Genomic DNA, 18,746 nt, shown 5'->3' on the forward strand with positions numbered 1-18,746 from the left:
TTTCTCTCTTTCTTATATTTCCTTTTTTCTATGATACATATGGCACCAGGAACCCATCTGAATGGTGTAGGGTGACTTCCTCACAGAATATAATCCCTTGTTCTTTTCCCCTTTTCAACGTACAAGTAGCTAGTGTTCAAAGTCCCTGAAAATGGCAATCTAAGCCTTTATCACAGTCTAAGTGGGTAATTTTTTTCTTCAGAAGCCCTGAAATCCACAGGTTATGAACCTTTTTTCAGTAAGATAGCAAGATACGCTCCTCACAGTGGAAAAAAATGTTGGAGAAAGTGTTTCTGAAAAATGAGGGTATAAATTATGTGTTTATAGTATTTTAGTATTTCCACTTTAGTAATGTGTCCTCTACTCAGTTGGTGACTCCATGCCTATTCTTTATTAGCAATCACTTGCAATATTTATTCTTATTATACTTTACTACATCTGCCACTGTGGGACTATTTCAAAAATCAATGGAAATCTAGTGTCGGGAACATGCAAATTCATATGTTCTTAATATATGAAAAATACTTTTAAGTCCTTAAGATGTTATACGACAATGTAACTTAAAACTAAATATTTATAGTATTTAGCTTTTAATATGAAAATCAGTTATTGTTGAGGCCTAAGCTGGCCCACTTTGGGCGGCCAAAAAATGTTGGGACCCGAGCTAGCCCCACATTCGGGCACTAAAAAATGTTGAGAACCATACTAGCCCCCAAAAATGTTGCAGCCTGAACAAAATGAGGCCCGGGTTGCCCCGCGTTTGGCGGCCACTGTATTCTGGCTCAAGCTGCTGCTCCGCGGGTCGCGGGGTTCAGCAAGAGAGAGAGTGAGGACGGAATCGAAGAATGAAGACAAAACAGAATTCGATTCAATCCTGTTTATTCTTCAGTCTCTCTTCTTCTCTCCAAGTCCCAAGTCCTAAATTCCTACTCCTTAGTTCCTAGTCCCTAGTGCCTCTAAGTTCCAAGTTAGTTCTTCCAAGTTCTCTTCCAAGTGCTTGCTACCTAATGCCTAATTCCTACTCCAAGTTGTACTCCAAGTACTCTCTGAAGTGTCTGATTCTCTGCAGTCTGACTCTGCCTTTTATATGTCTCACTTCTAAGCTATACCTTTTGGTCACACCTTTAATCATGCCCTTAGGTCTTGTCTCTAAATCTGATCTCTATGTTAGACTCTTAAGTCACACACCTTTAATCTCACACACATTTAATCTCACACACCCAAGGTATCTAAACCAAGATTATCAGAGTGTGCTCAGCTGTTGTAGGCTATTGTAATCCAAGTCTCATGTCAGGGTATATGGCTCAAGATGGCTGCAAAGCTGATAGCCGCTTTCTGCTAAAAGTCGGCCCCCAACAAGTTATTAATATTATTTCCCTTTAAATGGCCTATCGAAATGCTAATAAGTTAAAGAAAACTCAATCTGTAAGTGAAAAAGTATATCCAATCAATTTATACTCATTATAGTTACATAAGCACCATAGTCACTGAAATAAAAAGTACCTAGTCATTGCTCATTGAAGAAAATAAGCTAAGAATTTTGTGAAGCTTTGGGCACATAATTTTTTTGTCAGCATAGAAGTACATGACCTTGTTTTATGTGTTTCTGTTAAAATCCATCTTATATAATGACCATATCTCTAAAATATTTATATTCAGTATTTATTTATAATAAATCTCTAGCTATATGAAGAAATAGCACTTTCTTGATTCTAAGTCGCTTGACTAGAGCTTTCCTTGTATTTCAACTTCACAGCCAGGCCAATTTCTAGACTTTATTCAGTCTTTGCAGCCTCATTAATTCAGAAACTTAACCCCTTTTCATCTTTACACCATATTATTTGACATGCTTTTCTTCCACAAGAGAAGTCACAACTTGGTTAAAGATTGCTAATACTAGACAGCTTCACAATAGCGTTGGGAGATATTTTAATCCAAGAAATTAGCAACAATGAAACCTTAACACAGACACACAGTGTTTCACACTCTTGATTAAAAATACCCATATTTTCCAGAATTTAGCATATATACAAGCAACAAAAATGAATTGGTGGGTTATATTTTATACTTTTGTGCTTATACTCTCACACACACACGCACACACACACACATGCACACACACACACACATGCACACACACACACACATGCACACACACGGACATAGACATGCACACATACACAACTGCAAGTAAAAATAACAGAGAAAGAGATAGAGGCTATTGGTTTGAGAGTGTGAGGAGATGGGTAAATAGAGCGGGGTTAGATGAAGAGACCTGGAAAAAACTGGAGGGCTGAAACTGAAGGAATTTTATTTTAATTAAAATGCATATTTTTTAAAAAGAAAAAAAAAAACACATTGATAGTTGAAAGGTAAAAGTCAAATTGATTGTCATTGATGGTCAAATTGTTTGACATTGTTCATGTGAGTATTTGTTGGTTTTGATTTTGTGTTTTGTATGTGTTTGTGATATGCACAAATATGAACGAGAGTGTTCACTGTTGTGGAAATATGAACTTTATGTGTGCATATGCATGCATGCCTGAACATGTATGTGCATGATTGTGTGTGTGTGTGTGTGTGTCTGGTGTGCATATCTGTGTGTGTACATGTGCCTCCAGGTGTATGTGTGTGTGTGTGTGTGTGTGTGTGTGTGTGCTCAGAGATATTAGTCAATTGCTCTCTACTTTATTTACTGAGGAACAATGAACAATTAAATTTGAAGTCTTTTAAAAATTATGACACCTTTTGAGGAGCTTTGCTTTTTATAACCTTAATATTTTCTAGAAGTAAATATTTACTTCAAAATATATTGCCTGTCTTCATATTTCCATTGGAATGAAAGTTCATTGTTTCAATATGTAGTCATGGACATCTACTATTATCTTCAGAAAGCTGATGAGGTCAGAAAAAAATGATTTAATTTTTTCCAGTTGATCTTCAAAATCTTCTCAGAAGAATAGTTTTCTTAATTCTACTAAACATCTATGCCTAATTTACACTCATGTGTGTGTGACTGATGATCTGTTGAAATGAATGATATTCCTAACTCTCCTCAAAATATATAAATAATTTATAAATGATTAGTTATATGGTAATACAGATTATCATATTAACCAAATAGGTGTTATGAATACATACTGCATTTTGACTGAAAATAATAAAAGTGTTGGGTCTGGAGAGATAGCCAAGTGGTGGCTCACAACCATCTTTATTGGGACCCAATGCCTTCTTCTGTTGTGTCTGAAGACAGCTACAATGTACTCATATACATAAAATAAATTAAAAGTCACACCCACAGTTGCATATTTCCATTCCTAGGGACATAGGATGTGAGAGGCTCCCAGGACTCAATAGGGATGACCTTAGCTGAAATGCGCAACAGTGGGGAGATGGAACCTGAAGAGACCACTTTCATTAGCTAGACAAGCCTCCCGTGGAGGAATGGGACCACCCACCTACCTTCAAAATTTTTGATGCAGAATTTTTCCTCTCTAATGGAAATGCAGGCATGGCTGTCCTCTGAGAGGCTCTACCCAACAGCTGACTAAGACAGATGCAGATATTTAAAACCAACCACTCAATGGAAGTTGAGGACCCCTATGTAGGAGTTAAGGGAAAGAATTAAAGGAGCTGAAGGGGATGGCAACTCCATTGGAAGAACACAGTAGCAACCAACCAGGACCCCCAGAGTTTCCAGGGTCTAAGCCACATGACCAAAGAGCATACATGGGCTGATCTGTGGTCCTCTACACATGTAGCAGAGGGCTGCCTTGTCTGGACTCAGTGGGAGAGGAAGTGACAATTCCTGAAGAGACTTGATGCCCCAGGGAAGGGGGACGCTGAATAGTGTAAGGTGGGGGAGGTGAGTGGGTTGGAGATAGGGGGCTAGGGAACACCCTCTCAGAGGCAAAGGGGACAAGGTATATGGTGAAGACCTCTGGGAGGAGGGACCAGGAAGAGGGTAACATTTTGAATGTAAATAAACCTGGTTCTTGTCTTTGACACAAACACACACACACACACACACACACACACACACACACACAAACTAAACCAAACCAAACCAAAATGATCCAAAAAAAACCAAAAAAGAAAAACAAAACAAAAACAAAAACAAAAAAACAAACTAAACAAAATTCCCAAAACAAAACAAAGCAAAAATCTTCATACAATTTCCCAAGAAGATATAAAAGGGTTAAGCATTTGACAGTCACCCTTAGGTCATATTTATTGTATATTTTAAACACAAGTGAATTCAAAATGAATATTATAAAAACACATATGAAACTCAAAGAACTAAGAAAAATGAGAAAGAAATCAAAATATAATTTGGAAGGGGGCTCAGTAGCAGCTTGTGCATAGCAGGAACTCACACTGAACCATTGGACTGTTTAATTCATCTCCTGTTTACATGTTGATAAGGCACAAGACTGTGCAGATAATTCTGGGCATAGACACAAGCCATAAAACTGAAGACAATATATTTGGTAGCTTCTTGTGATGTTTGCTGGCTATAATAACCAAAGAACACTTCAAGATATACATGGCAATTTTTATGGTTTCATAAATGTTACTTTATTATGACTCAATCCTGTCAATTACTTTAAGAAGTAAATTAAATAATAATTCATGATGTAATAATGGTAATATTTTCTTATCTTATTAATTATATTAATGATAAAATAATTTGTGATTAATCTTCACATATATTATACACATGCTATATATATATATATATATATATATATATATATATATAATTTATCAATGACTTGCTTGTTGTTGACACTTGAGTTTTCAAGCCCAGATTCATGTATTCAGGATAATATAAAAAAAATTAACAGAGATCGAGCACACATTAATTTTTTACAGTTAGATAAATAAAGAGAACCACAGAAATAGTTAATTCTACCACATCTTTTTCTTCCTTGGATTTCTTTGTATTACTTTATATTGTACTTTCAAGCAAATGAATCGAAGACGTGAATTCTTTCTTATAAAGACTCATAAATCTTAACACAGCTGGAGATATATTATTTTGGTGGTATCTGTTATTTTAAATTATTTGCCTCATTGATCTTGAACAGCCACGTAGATCATCAAGGAAGGGACAAATGAGTATAGTCTCGGGGGAGGTAATTCGCATTAAAAAATTTAGAGGAAATTATAATTAAAGTCTCAGTGCTTAAACTAAACCCACTAGTCAGTCACCCTAAGATTTATACAGATTAGAAGACATGCCACTCTCTATCATACAGAAAGAAAGTTTCCAAAAGCATGTGAAAAATGCACTATCACTCGATAATTTATACACAAGACACACAAAAATACAGTATTTCAAAAAGTATATATTTTGCCAGTGATTTCCTTCCTGGTCATTGTCTAACAGATTGACACTCTCATCAGCAACATGACATAAGCCGACCTACAAGGGAATTCTGGCAATATATATTCCCTAGGTTTACCATTTACATTATAAATGATGAATGAAATTTTATACTGCCACTTTGGTTTTTGAAGTGCTTTTGCTAAATAAGGGCTAAGGAAGCACACACACAGCACAATAATTTTAATTAAGATTAAAACAATTCAGTATGTCAATACAGTCCTTAACAGGAGAGATGGCTTAATGTGTCACCTCGTCTTCATGTCTGTATTTCCTCTACTTGCTTTTCATTTCTTCCTCTTCCCATGTCTAAACTACAAGGTCACCTTGGGATTGAATTCATCCTTGAGACAATTGGTGTAAATAGTGCAACTGTATTTTCTAAAATAAATTTAAAACATAAAATATAGGATTCTTTGGCTTAGGGACATGTGTTAGTATTAGACTGATAAAATTAGAATCTTCTATGAAGGTAACAGAATACAAAACAAAGCACATTATTTCCATGTTTTTAATAAAGTAAATATATGTAAATAAGATTATTCAAATATTCAAATAATAATAATAATATAAATTTTCTTTTAATTTAAAATTAAGAGGCAGAATAACAAATTTCCCTTTTTAAATAAAAAAAAAACAACCTTTCTTCCTCTTTTTTCTTCTTCTTCTGCTTCTGCTTCTGCGCTTCTGGGGATAGTGTCTTACTACATCACACTGGATAGTCTAGTAACTAAAATGACCTCAAATTCACAGATATCTGTCTCTACACCCAAGTACTTGGATCAAAGCCAGATCCTATCTTTTAACTTTATTGGAACTGATTATTACATAATTGAGTCAACACTTTAATTTATAATAATTATTTTTAGTAAATAAACAATTTTCATTGTATTTCACAAATACTTGAATGGATTCAACCTAAAATACTCATAGCCTATTTAAGTGGTAAATTACATCTTACAAATTATTTGTTGTTACATTGAAGATACATTTCTCCATGAGATAACATTTGTCATAATTATCTAAATGGCACTTTTTCACCCAGATACATGTTCAGGTGATATTTTTTCTTTCGTTCATGTCTAAAGTACATCAATATGGTGGACGAGCTATCTGAATGTTTAATTTTGTCTCAAAAGCAAAACAGTAAACCTGCCTGAAGTGACTATATTCCTGAAGACAGGTATGAGTAACTCAGCTTCCTTGCGGAACTCTGAAGCTGAATCATTTGAAACAGCATGCCTAAATAACATCGTTCGAGCTTCGGTAGAATAAAAAGACATAAAGTCAGAAATGAAAATACAATTAAAATGGTTTTTGTCTGACAGTTGCTTCAGTTTGATTGACAACTTCCTATTTGTGTTTGGGTCAGTGTTGGGTGGGTAGGGGAGTTCTGTTTTCAACATGAGACAATGTTCTTCCATCAATAATACCAAGAAAATTGCACAGGAACGTGCAGCTCCAGAAATACATGTGTGTTTCAGTCAGCACTGCAAGAACCTTAAGGTTATTCATATTATGTTAATCTTCACTTTCTGGAGGATGTAGTTAATACTTTATTAGGGATAACTGAAAAAAAAAACCTAAGGGCACTTGAATACACTATGAAATTACATATTTAATGAAACAGCACTGCAAATTTTTAAGTGATAGTCACTAAAAGTTTATTTTAAAGAACCTGAAATTTGATAATCTTTTGAAATAAATCTGGTTACTCTGTTGCATCTTTATTGGGTGAATTTTTTCTTGAATGGTACCAAAACAACTTATATTTATCACTACAGTCAAAACATCTACAAGAATGCATGTTACTATATCTAACAACAATAAGAATACAACCAAACAAAAAAATGAGTCTGGTATTTTATTGGCTAGAGTTGTTTTGACTGGTGGCCCTAGGGCCACCTCATATTCCATAATCTATGTGGTATATAGATATAGAAAACCTGCAACAAAATATCTAAAAAGCTAACGTTGTTATTACAAGATTTTTATTTTTTTATCACTTGCTCTGTTTTATCCAGTTGATTACTTTATTGTTAAGGACACACGAGCAACATGAACATTTATTTTTTTTTTTGTATACTAATTTAACATTGACACCATCTGTTAACATGCTGCAATCTTTCCTGAGAAATATTCTCTTGATATAATTTAATGTTTGTAAAATAATATTTAAACTTATTTTTTCGTGGCTTTAACATTTACAAGCCACTGTTCTACTGGTAAAGATAGAGGAAAGCCTTGTAAATAAAAACAATAAAGTTTCTATAGAAGGGAGCAGAATTAAAATGCTGCCTAAATATGGTTTTTAATAAAGTATAATCTCGTGGATTGTTTTATTATTTTTTAAATTGTGTTTGTGAAATATATGGGATCTTGTTTTGAAATTTAAAGAAAGTTTTTGTTTACTTCTTTCTTTTAGAAACATTTTTTTTTTTAAATCAAAGTGCAAAGATTAAGGATTAAATGCTGAACTCCTACCAAAAGGGCATCTCTTCCCGCCCTTTTGGGTGTAGCCTGGTCCTTTTGTAGATGACTACTGTGAAATTTCACATAAGCATCCTGTAAGTCTGAGAGACTAGATAGTGAGTGACCTCAGTTGGTGTAGTGCCAAGAACAGATGAAGCTAAGGAGGATACATAATTATGATTTTCACACAATTTAAATAAACTTCCTGAAATGTTTTCCAGTGGAACTTCACAAGTTATTTATGCCATGCACCCTCTCAGGATGTGATCCTGCATTTCTTGCAGCTTTTATATGTTGTTTTTATGGAAATAAACTCTATGAGGCTTACTAATTTCTCCTAACTTAGAAGTTCTAATTTATGAAGACAAATTTAAACTGAGAAAAATAAGTACCTCCCTTGCCAGTGTTGGTACACTGTTGTATTGTTTTCAACATTTACTCATATTAAATGTTTTGTTTTCCTAAATCTACACAGCACTCAGGTACACATTCAGTTCACATTGACTTGAACTTACCTCTCACCTTCTGTCACATGCTGTAAGAATGATCTAATTCTACACTTTCATTTACTTGTTAGGCACCAGACAAGGGCCTTCCATAATCATTGTAAAAAGAGCAAAATATTGCAATCCAAAGTTGCCGTGTTCTCTGCAAAGGTTACTTGACAAGCTTTGGAGACTTGGGTGAAATGCTTTGTTTTCAAAACTAAAAGTTGCTTTGCTTTGCCTTTCTCTCGCTAGAAAAGGTAAACCACATGTTCATGTTTTAAACCTCTGAAAGGCAGTCATACTTGTAAGCTATTCATTTTGAAAGCCAATTGACACACTGGTCAGAAACACAAGGATGCCATTCAAATATAGTTGACTTTTTTGTTGTTGTTGTTGTTAGAGGGATTACTGAGTTAAAGAAATACTTCAGTAACTGACTTCTTAAATTCACTTTAAATGAAGCACATTTTTTAACACCTGAAAACATATTCCAAAAAGAAAAATAACCTCTGATTTGAATCCAAATAATTTGACTTTCAGTCTTTAGTTGTACAGATGATACTGGTTTTCTGTCTCCAGACAAACAACATAGACTAATTTAGTTCAGTTTGTCTTCTGTGTAAGAAGAATATGATATATATGCTTGTACAGCTAAGCAAGGAAATATGGAATGATATTACAAGCAAGTTACACTTGACAAGTAAGATCTAAGCATTTAACTGATTTATTTAAATGGTTACAGGTATGCTATCTGCTTTCAAATTGTGAGTATCAGTAGTGCATATACTGCATATATCACTGTTAAACAAATATGTGGATTTTAAAATTATGTACTTTCTCAAGGCCTTGCCATTATTCTTTTAAATAAAACATCTAAATCAGGTTAGATTTTTTTATTTTTTCTCCATCTTTCTATTATATCTTTATATGGAAAGACAACATTTTAGAGAGTTATTTTCCAACGTCATTCTTTTTCTTCTAAATTAGTAATAAAGATGTATTAACGAATGCCTAAAATCCACAAGGTAATGTTTGAATAGTCTAAATGAAAACAAAGTTCATTTATCTTTATGATGTTGTGTTTATATTGAACTTGGAGTCTTCGTGTGCTTTCATTTATTTACCTCTGCAGATTACCCATAGAGATAATGTAATGGACACATTTGTTTACAGAATGATCAATTCTGGTTTTTTTATTTTTTTAAAAAAAAACTATTGGAAAATATTTGCTGTTTTAGACTCAATTATTGTACATAGTTCAGTGTTAAAAAGTGGAAAATAAAAAATATGCTTTCATTATAAGAGTTACATTTTTTTCTGACTGTGTAGATAAAATTTAATTAAATTGCATACACTTAGGTACTGATATGCTTTTGCCTCCTGTCTATAACAACACAAAACATAATAAAAGTATTAATTTAAGTAAACATATTATATGTTAATAATTTGATTTTTCATAAAATAATGCTTCTATTTGTTTTAAACTGTTTCCTGCTTTTTGAAGTTTTGCAACAATTGCCATCAAAACGGATTTTTATAATATTAATTATATACCATGAAAAGTTAAAATATCATTCGTTTTATGAATAGTTTTAAAGATAAAAGTATGTTTTCAAGAAGTTATTTCCTAGAGATTGTTCTTTAATGTCTAGACCACGCAAATGCATTATAATATAAAACAATATAAATTGTACGTTTCACTGAGTAGTAAATGAACTTTACTTCAAATGAGAGAGTTACCCGCTGTGACCCTGATGTCATCATTTTCCACTCTGGTATTCTGTTCTTAACTCAGCAGCAATAAATAAAAACAAGTTTGCAAGGTCACTATTAATTTTAAGCATGAACAGTAATGAGTAGAAAATGTATGTTTTGACTGTAGCTGAACCATTGACCTTTAAAACGGTGCAGTGGGAGGTAAGGATTGACGTAGATACATCATCTCTTCTTCATACACATTACAGAATTTCCAGTGAATTACCCCCAGAGACAGAGTTACCCATGCCTCAAAGGCAAATCTTTTCATTTCTTTTTCTTATAATGACTTACAGAAGGGGGAAAAAAAAAACAATCAGAAAAAAATAACGATTTTGGAGTTTTACTCAATGTAATAAGTAGTTACTTTTTGTGTTAAAAATGGTTATGTTCACAGAGGTTGGGTATAAGGAATTAATTATGTATATGTCCAATTGAAATCTGATACCTCAATGGAAAAATGATACAATCTGAGTTAATGCTATATACAGTTATATATCTGTCACCATTTATACATACAACATGCTGGAGGTTTTGAGTTATTCATTCATATATATATATATGTGTGTGTATATATGTAAAATATATATATATATATATATATATATATATATATATATATATATATGTATATACCAGTCATCAAACATTTCTTGATGTTTCATAAGGAATAATCAGAAGCCTATGTCTAAATATGTATGGTAAACCTTGAAGCAATGGAAGATAGCAATGCTTTGTGCTGATTTTCAGAGATGAGTTAATAAAAAGAGGTATATGCAAGATGTATTAGAGTTGAAATATCTTTCTTTCACTGTGCATAGAAATTCTTTTCAAAATAAAGGCAAACAATTCTCATTTTCATAATAACTAACATTTAGAAATTTATACTGTTGGGTATAAGGTACTGGGTAATTGAGGTATCCATTCCTCTCTGTGTTGCTGAGTCTGTGTTAAAATGCCAATGCTCCCCAAATATGTACATAACAGCAACACATACTTTTATTTTAAATTGAGAGGCTATAAATAGAAATGTTGAACAATATTTTAGTTTTGAATTTTCATAATATGTTATAACTCATTAAGTGTTAATATGCTGGGTTATATCTTTAAAAGTTTCTATAACTTTTCTGTGTATATTTACATTTAAAAATCTATTTGTACAAGGATTGTGGGCATTTCACTGTGTATAAATATTTACACTGCACTGAAAACTCATACGAATGTTAATTAGTTTCTGTCTCCATAAGTTTAACCAATGGAAAAAAAGAAGCATACTTTGTAACTTACAATGCTTTGTGTCTATGAATTTATAATCACAAATGCTAACTTACAGAAGACTTTACTAGCAGGAAATATCACAATATATCTAAAATTATATTTGAAGATACTAGTCCAAACATGGCACCCAGAATGTCTAAACAAATAGTAACATGAAACCATCTTCGTTGCACTTCTCTTACTATTGTCATATATTCACGTCAGGAATATGCTAACATCAAATAGAGTCAGTCCTCCCACCGTGAGATAGAAGGCTAGAACCTACCCTAGTACATCATGTCTTTAAAGTCAATTTAGAAAAGAGAGAGTAAAAACCTTGTTTATTATTCTTTATAATTATTTAAAAAACTCTACTGAATATCTGCAGAATATCCATAGCCTAGATCTGGATTGTAACATAAGCTCAAGGTTTTTCATTAAACATTAAGTGGAAACTTCAAAGTACCCAATTTTCATCTTTCAGTCTAGAAGGGAGTTTGCACTATGGGATTTCCCATTAGGATGTCTGTAGAAAATGCCCATATGCACTGGAAGCTACAGACATTGGTGAATACTAAAGAGATACTAAGAAAATTGGCAATAAATTGAATACCTGTAAATACTTTTTAAAAACTAAGTTGCCACTCCCCAATCTATCAGAATGGGACAAATCCTAGCAAAATTTTGCTAGGCCATGAAGTCAGGTAAATATCAAGAAATGATGCTGAATGAGTTTTGTTTATTACTTTGTCAAGTTTGATTCTTTCTGACTTTTTTTTTTATTGGATATTTTATTTACATTTCAGATGCCATCTCCTTTCCCCATTCCCCCTCCCAAAAATCCCCTATCCCATGCCCCATTTTCCTTTTTGCTTTTATACACTTTTTAAAAATGTTAATCAAAGGCTTTATAAGTTTGGTAATGCTCAATCAGAAGTGTAACCCAATACCCAGCCTAGATATATCAACTATCTTTTATTGTTGGAGACACGTGAACAACTGCCTCCATATCCCCCCTCTCTTTCTCTCTCTCATCACCTAGCTTCTCCTCTCCTTCTTCTCCTCCTCTCCTTACTCTTTCTCTTCCTCTCGGTACTCCTCCCACCTTAGCTCCTCCTACATATCACCCTTCCTGTTAAAATAAAACTTTTCTCTCAAAATACAATTAGAGCATAATTATGCCAATTTGTACCAGTGAGGTACAAGATAGTCCTAATACCCAGTCCATCATTTTGTTGACTTACCAGAACCTCTGTCATCTCTCCTAACTAAAACACTTAGTTTTGAACCTGGCTTTTTTTCTTTGCTTTAGAATTAATGTCAGCTGAAAACCATCCACTCAAATCTTTTCTCTCAAAGTAGATAGCCAGAATTGGCTATGAGACTATAAGTTTTCAACCCTGCCAGAAATCCAGAATGACTGAGTTAACTAAAATTATAGGAAGCACAAAGCATAGCTTCTAAAACTTAGCCAATTTACAGGAACCGCTGAACACCTGGCCAGTCCCTATACTACAAAATGTTGGAGCATCTGATCTTCAGCCTTCTGGCCCAGGGTCATCTGACAGACCTAAATGCTACAGAATTATTAAGGGCTGATTACTCCGTCTAGGCAGATATAATCAGTTGACTATTCTGCAAGTGTGTCCTTTCTGGACTATAATTTGTCTGTAGATGGAAAGAGGCAATTCTTGCCTAGTGGCTGTCTCACCACAACTGGAGTAACTCCAAAGATGCTCTGACTTCTTAGAGTTTTGTTCTCCACAAATTGCAAAACTCTAACAATGTCAGAAGAGTGTCCTGCGACTATTTATACTTTAAATGTAGAAAACAGGGAATGGGAAAGGGATCTTTAATGCTGAAAAAAAAGAAACTTTTAGTTGGGTGCTCTCTTATGCTGACAGAAATTATAACATAATTTAAATATGCTTGAAAGAACTCAAAATTTTGCTGGGAGACAAACATTTGCCCCTGAATCCTCAGTGTATTTTGTCATTATTATAGCAACATGTCTTCTGACCATCTCACCTATGCCCTTCTTTATGAATGGTAATCACAAAAGCTTTACTATTTTGTTAAAAAAAAATCAAAATGCCCTTTCAGGCTTACTGATAAATTCATTATTTATTTAAATAAGAGTCTACTTACTCTTGTGGCATTCCCATAAAATGATTAATAATATAAAACAAAGAATACATTTTTAGCTAATAGAGGTATTCCTATAATTGTGATGGATTATATGAGAACTTCAGGTAATTTACATGATTCTATCTATGGATTAAGGAGTCTAGGCTGGTTTCATGTTATATACATACCACACACACATATCTATATATCTGTGTCTATTTATATACATATAATTTTTGTTATATACATACAATTGGTATGGGACTTACAGATACTAATGTATGTGACATATCTAATGTCCACAAGAAATGAACAGTAAACTGATAATTCAACAAATAATTGCATTTTTGTTCTGGTAGTCCTTCTTGTATGCAAATACATGTCTTGGTTTTAAAATGAAAGGTGGTCTACATTCATAAACCCGATGTGCTGAGAGAAAATATTCGGGACTTTTCCTTATGGAAAAAAACCCATATTCTTACTAAAAATAAAATTGAGTCTTGTTAGCTATGCATATGTAAACATATATACTTATGCACATACATGTAAATACACATACATCCAGACACAATTACAAATGAGTGGAACTTAAGGTGATATAAAGACTAGTATGTAGCTAGTCTTATAGCTCTTATTTTCTCCATTTTTTTGTATTAGTTTCCTCAAAAAAAAAAAAAAAAAGATTTTCCAGGTTTGCTCATTACGCATCTATATGGCATTCAATCCTAAAATAATTCTTAGGAAATGGTCTAGGATGTTATTCCTCTCTGCAACACAAAAACACACTGGTCAAGAGATCAACAGACAAATTAATATGCATTACAGAGTACAGATCCTGCTTTCCATGTCAATCTCCTAGGAGAATTTAAAGCCCCAAATACACCATCATGACACTTCCTATATAAAAGTTATACTTGTATATTCTACACAGGGATTTGCCTCTTTAATATATGGCCACTCCACCTCATTAGTACTATTTTTCTGCTGTTTTGATGCAAAATAAATGGAGACATGTGCATATGAATGGCAAACTGGCTGGCACACTAGCAAGTAAGAAAGGGACAGAGTATGAGTATGACCTTCTGTAGATTTTAAATACTGTCCTGGTAATACACTTTGGCTGAGAGCAAGTTACTTCTGAAATATATAAGAAAGCTATTAGTGTATAAAGAAAGCAAGAACATTTTTATCCAAATTTCTTTGTAATTACTCGGCTCATCAAAGGCTTGAGACATTGATCTGTTTATATAGAAAGTGAGAGTTTATGAGAAGTTATCTTCTATTTTCTTTTAAAGGATGTATTCATATGAAAAATTCTTAGTTAGAATAAAATGTACAAATGTTCTCTGAGACATGCCTCCTCTATAGAAATAGTCACATGATGAACTCATGTATGAAAACTTTAGACCAAACTCTGCCCCAGCCCACAAAAAATTGGTTGTTTACCTTTTTATTTGCAATTTAATGTTAGTCTGAAATTTGGGAACTTGAAGTAAAATAAAATATATTTTTTCAATGACTGGGAACTAAGATCCTGAGAAAAACTGAGGTTAGTTAGGGACAAATATAACCCATTTATCTGAGTAATTAGGGCAATTTTACAGAGTGAGCTTCAACAAGTCTTTGATTCCAATTGAATTTCAAGCTAGAAAATTGACATTTCAGATATATGGTAAGAGCGAATCATTCAAGGGAGGAGGCTTGATGGAAACAAATTCAGCTGTCATGAAATCGCATCACTTTTGACAGCAGAAAAAGGAAATCTAAATTTGAATTTTTGCTCAGTAAAGGCTTGCTTTATGGCTTAATAAAAGTCATTTAAGTTCTTTGAATCTATTATTTCTATATGGTTTTTTTAAACAAAAAGATCAGGGCCCTGGTCATAGCTCAGTGGCAGAGAGCTTGCTTAGCATATGAGACCTTGGGTTCAATACTCAGTGTTGGAAAAAAATATATATCAGAAAGTAAAAATACTGTCTTTGAAAGGTTAGGCAGGCCTGGTGACCTGTGATATCAATTACTCAGAAGACTGAAGCTGGGAGATCTCATCCTTTTGCCTGCCTGGTCTACAAAGCCAGTCTAGGTAATTTAGAAAGATTTTGTCTCAAAATAAAAGAAAAAGACTAAGGAAAAAATAAAACAAAAATGCTGGGCTACAACTTGGTGGTACAAAATTTACTCCTATGATCATACAGTCAATATCCAATAGCACAAACATATGCTGTCATCAGGATTTTAAAACAATATTATATACTGAAAGTACAGATAAATTTATAGGTTATAAAGGTGGTGAATTATTCTTAGTATACATTTTATGTGAACATTTTTCTAATGTTTATCTAGGTGTTAGGGTTTGTTGTTGTTGTCATTGTTTTGTTTTTTGTTTTGTTTTTTAAATAAAATCAATTACCTTTTCCTTTGTGCAGAGATATCAAAAGCCTTAATAAGGAAGTAGTCTAAGGAATGAAAAATGATCGACAATCTCAGCCTCGGCCATGAATTATCAGATGACTTTAATAACCTCAACCACAACAATATGCCAATCTCTACAATTTTCTCCTCTCAGCAATGTATACATTTTATTCTTTATTCCTTTCCAGATGTTAAATTTCAACCTGTTTGAAAATTAGAGTTTAAATAAAACACTATAGGGCTTGTCCTATGTTAAAGCTCTTTCTAAAACAATAACATTCTCTAGTTTACTCCATATCCTAGACAATGTGTAAGTTACCATCAATGAAGAGATTTAGTTCACATCTTATTGATCCATTTTAAGAACTATGACTTAGCCCAACATAACTTCATTATCACTAAAAGTATATGAGCTTTCAGAGATGAATATGTCATGCTTATAAATTCAGAGAAAAGATGGGACAACTCAAAATTCTAAAAAGCCTCACATGCATCAAGGATCCATTTTCTCTGAACATGGCAGGAAGAAGTTCTTCTCATCATGTAATGTTATCAGGGTTCTTGAAATTATTATTATTGGCTGAAAATTTAAAATTTGAAACATTTTGCAAGTTTTTGCATTCTGTCAATATATATATCAAAATAGCTTCAGATCATAGAAAATGTTTTCTTTGAAAGTCACATACTATTTAGTGAAAGATGTTTAAAAGTCATGACACATAGTTGTGAGTATTGGTATTCTAATTTGACAGAATTTCTAATCACCTGGGAAATAGACCTGTAGGTGATTGTCTTGGTTATATTAATTGAGGTGTGAAGGCTTACCCTCTCCTTTTTTTACCTACCCTTAAAAAGAGGATTATGGAACATTAATTTTTTTGTCAGTGAATTTTATCACAGCAACAAGGAAAAATGTAATATAACAGTTACATATATAGCACAACTCTGTGATTAACATGGGTATGAAATGATTCTGGTATGCTAAATTGAACTTTTACTTGATATAAAGATCTTATTATAGAACTCATATTGTTATTCAACACCATAACATTTGTAAAACACACACACACACACACACACACACAAAGTCTTATACCCAAGTGAGACAGTTTACTGATAATTTTATGCTAATCTATTTTGAAAAAATACACATATTAATATTTTAATACCAAGCAGCACTGGGTTGGCTTGTGAGCCACAGAAAACTGGAATTCCTGTTAAATGAGTTAGAGTCAGAATATCTGATCTCTGGATTGGATACCCAGTCCAGTGCTCTCTCATCAGTCCCATGGAGGACACGGAGAAAACCAAATACAATACCGAATGAGCACAGAAGTCCTTAAAACTACTGCTAAAATGGTCATATCTAGATCTGTGCTACACAAAGACTTGCTGGATTAAATCTTCAAAGGTACTGATATTTTAAAACATTTATCAATGACCAATATAATCTCGTTTTATCAATTTCTAGAATGTAAGCTTCTTTAGAAAAATAAAAGTAAAATATATATGGACAGAGGCTCTAACAATCCTACAGTCTATGAAACTATCTATATTAAGTGTAGATTATCCTTAGCTATAATTCTCAGACTTTAGTTTTACTTTTGATAATCTAACATATTCTTATATTCATCTCTTTATGAAATCTTGACTGTCCTGAATATATAAGAAAGCTGATAGAGCAGGCATTGACGTGAGGGGCTAATAATATCAAATTTACTATAAATAACTAATACTGCTGTATAAAAGAGTAGTAAAAATTACCATTTAAACATTGATGGTAAAACTTTTTAAGTTTTGTAGTCATTACAAAAAAAGAAACACATTTATTTGACTGAGCCTCCTCTTGAGGCTTTAGAAAAACATACTAATGGATATGTCTAAGAGCAAAAGTATTAACTAATTGAGTTACTAATCTGTTGTCCAGGGTAACTGTCTTCAAAACACAGCAGCTAAAAGCAGTTATTATTAAAGACATTTGCAATCTGGTCACTTTGAATTTGGAAAATGGAGAGAATGATTATCATAAAATAATGTCTTCTCAGAACAACAACAACAACAGAAACAACAATAAAAACCAGTGTGCAGTTACCAATCTCACCTATTGACAAAATATATCCAAACACCTTAGGTATATTTTGGTATTTAAGCATAGATAATAAGTAAGCACAGTAATAACTTTGGGTTCAAAGCCTTATAGTATATTTTTCTAGGATGCAGAAATTAAAAGTGCATTCTGTACCTGTAGATTAAACTTACTTTACAAGACATGCCTTGAAGATAACAGTGTGTGCTGTATATAAAAACTGATTATTGAAAATGAAAGGATAGATTTCAGCAGGCTGAGTGCTTTGCAGAATTAACTTCCCTCTCCTATCTTTATAGAGCATTTACAAAGCTGTGACCTTGGACTGAGATAGGCGGTGTGTAAGTACATGAAAAACTCATAGGAGGCGTGAATAACAAATTAAATTCAGGCAGAGTTCATTCTGCTGTCTTCAATAATTTTTTGTACTCTCCTTTATTACTCTGCTGTTTACCTTGTCATAAAATACCATTTTAAGTAAGAAAAGTTTGCTTCAATGTGTGCATTGTGGAAAAAATAGATGAGGTAGGGGGAGTAAACTCTAGCATATAGACGTTAATAATGGAGAAAAGTTTACCTGTAGATGCATGGCTACAATTAAAAAAAATCAAGAGTTTAAAATGTGTTAATGTATGTCTACCAGTGTCTGCCAAGATGTATGAAGAAGCTCTCTATTGTAACAGTCCTCAAAATTTGGATGTCAGCATGCCTGTACAACTTCACCTGATAGATGCAATTTATGTATCAGTTTGTCAGCTCT

The 18,746-nt window shown here is 33.1% G+C and overlaps 1 protein-coding gene across 3 annotated transcripts in view; it reads right to left on the reverse strand.

Annotated features, from left to right (window-relative positions):
• The window catches only part of Cadm2 (cell adhesion molecule 2), a 912,354-nt gene that overhangs the window by 473,302 nt on the left and 420,306 nt on the right, over nucleotides 1-18,746 (reverse strand). The window lies entirely within an intron of this gene.

This window comes from Arvicanthis niloticus, chromosome 12, assembly GCF_011762505.2.
Source record: "Arvicanthis niloticus isolate mArvNil1 chromosome 12, mArvNil1.pat.X, whole genome shotgun sequence".
Taxonomy (NCBI): domain Eukaryota; kingdom Metazoa; phylum Chordata; class Mammalia; order Rodentia; family Muridae; genus Arvicanthis; species Arvicanthis niloticus.